Source organism: Hevea brasiliensis, unplaced genomic scaffold, assembly GCF_030052815.1.
Source record: "Hevea brasiliensis isolate MT/VB/25A 57/8 unplaced genomic scaffold, ASM3005281v1 Scaf128, whole genome shotgun sequence".
NCBI lineage: Eukaryota > Viridiplantae > Streptophyta > Magnoliopsida > Malpighiales > Euphorbiaceae > Hevea > Hevea brasiliensis.
In genome coordinates this window covers 159,062-161,373 of record NW_026614617.1, presented here as the reverse complement: position 1 = coordinate 161,373, position 2,312 = coordinate 159,062, and the positions used below count along the sequence as shown (strand labels likewise).

General features: G+C 36.7%; 1 long non-coding RNA gene and 1 pseudogene across 1 annotated transcript; both read right to left on the bottom strand.

Annotated features, from left to right (window-relative positions):
• Nucleotides 1-5: 5 nt before the first annotated feature.
• Nucleotides 6-822, bottom strand: LOC110651627 (uncharacterized). Its single transcript, XR_002494222.2, has 2 exons — nt 347-822; nt 6-233 (listed from the first exon to the last, which is right to left on the bottom strand). It is a non-coding gene; the product is annotated as an uncharacterized LOC110651627 (long non-coding RNA).
• An 810-nt stretch (nt 823-1,632) lies between these two features.
• On the bottom strand, nt 1,633-2,312 carry LOC131176482 (uncharacterized; annotated as a pseudogene).

Below are 2,312 nucleotides of genomic sequence, written 5' to 3'. Positions count from 1 at the left end.
AAACCTACTGGAAATTTCATAATGATTTACTCTTTACCAACTTCCTTAGAAATATTACAAATAAACACTCAAATCCCACAGCCTTAATTGACAAGAAAGCAATAAAAACACCAAAAAAGAACAATGATAGTTGCTGCCTAATGAGTAACCTAAGCCCCTTAGCGTCAAGAAGTGCTGCAGGGAAGTAGCCAAAATCAGCTCCTTTCAGAGCAGAGCCAAATAGCATGGTTTAGCTGAAATCAAATGAACACCATGCTTCATTATAGCTCAAGCCATCTTATAATAGGTATAAAACAAGTTAACAACATCAAAATTTTAATACTTGCTTTCATTATTCAGGTATTACCAGTACAATGAAGTTTTATGGCTCGTTTTCTTCTCTTTTGCATTGTGTTGGCCAATCTGTGGATGTTAGGATTCATGCTGCTACCTGTTCCAAGTCCAGCTCCATCAGAAGGTAGGATTATAGCCGGAAATCTAGGGATCAGACGTATGGCATCGCATCATCCTGATAAGTCTGCAACTGGTGGACAAGTGATTCTTGGTGTATTCATGGTGATCATAGTTGCAGTAGTTTTCTTCTACATTCGCATCACAACACAGAGCCAAGAATCCCATACTTGAGCTCCTTATCTTTCCTGTTTCCCAGCGCGAGGTTAAGAAAAAAAAATCATAGTATGCACTGTTTAGCGAGAACAAGACGCATGGATAATACTATATTCTAATTTTTCTTGAATTGGAGCAAATTATTCCAGAAAGTTTTGAGCTTTAGGGAGGATGATTCACAAGCTATCATTATAAATTGACAGAGTATTTATTCTTTAATTATAGAACTTAATAGATAAATTCATCCATTACAAACTGCTCTGATAGTGGCCTTTCTTTACCTACTTTTTTCTCTGCAATGTTGACCTAAATGTAACCACCTGAAATTCAAGAACTGAAATACTGACCAGTGACCATCACCAGGTGCACCTTCCTCTTTTCTCTTGTCAAGAAAAACATAAAAAGAAACTGGAGAAGGAAGACCAGCAGACCACCATCAGCTGAATTAGTAGAGGAAAATAATGCACTTTCCTTCTATTGTAAGGGAATTAATGCAATTAACAACACTATTTCCCCCATCAGATTATTGGAAAGGACACAAATTCAGCGGAGATAATGTGGTTACTGGTTAAGCACCCATGTAACGTCCCATGAGCTTTTTCTTTCTCAGTTGAAAGAAGGGTTATCCTTTAGAAATTTAGCAAAGCATAAGAAGATAATTAGACACACAGTAATTAAGGTATTTTTCATTGAATATTATCTATCAGTTCAGAATCTAAGAAATCCAAAAAGTTTATCATTTGATTCCACAAATTTATCCACTCTGTTTCCATTTCTTTACAAACCTATATAGAATGAAAGCACTTTACTCCATATTTTCCTTTTCAAGTTCGAATAAAAGAAAGGTAAAAGGAAAAGAAGGGAAAATTCTCTTTGAACTGAGCTTCTTGTCTTTCATCTCAGAACAGCAAAACCCATCTTCCTTCCAAAATTCTCCAATAGAGCTCCTGCATTTCATATTATTTTTCAATCAATTACACAATCTCTAATAAAGATAAACAATATTGAATTAAATTGAGTATTTCACTATTTCACGACAAGAAACAGAACATATTTTCCATTCTTCACTGCCACCAAACAGATCAAAATAATGAAAAAAAAAAAAAACCAGAAACTAAATCAATCGAAACAGAACAGATTTTTAATTAAGACCCAAAAGAAAGAGAATACCGTGAGGCTTGCAAACAGTGGGATCTTCAAAAGAGAACGAGAGAGCTGCTTATGAGCAAGACCAATATCAAACAAGATCAAACCAGAAGACGGATCACTAACTATAATTCCTTTGACAGGAAACCAAAGGAAAAGCTCTTCTTGGGAAATACCTTCAAGTCCAACAAGCCCACCATAACTGAGATTAGCTCTAACCACACTATCAAAATGCACCCTTGTTTCATATTTAGCCATGCAAGGACCATCCAAGTGAACCTCGAGGCGGCCATTCTGGTCAAGATCAAAGGATATGACATTGTCAGGAAAGAGACCACCGGGCAGGCCTTGGCTCTGAAGGAGGTTTTGTATGGAGGAGGAGGAGGAGGTGACGGAGAGAAGGAGAAGAGGAAGAAGAAGAGAGAGAAAGTGAAAGAAGAAAGATTTGGGTGTCAGAGACATTGTAGAGAGAGAGAGAGAGAGGGATGTGAAGGACAGAAACATAGAATAAGATTAAATGTTAAAGAGGTTTTATGTGGGGTTTTAAGGTTTGTTGTCAT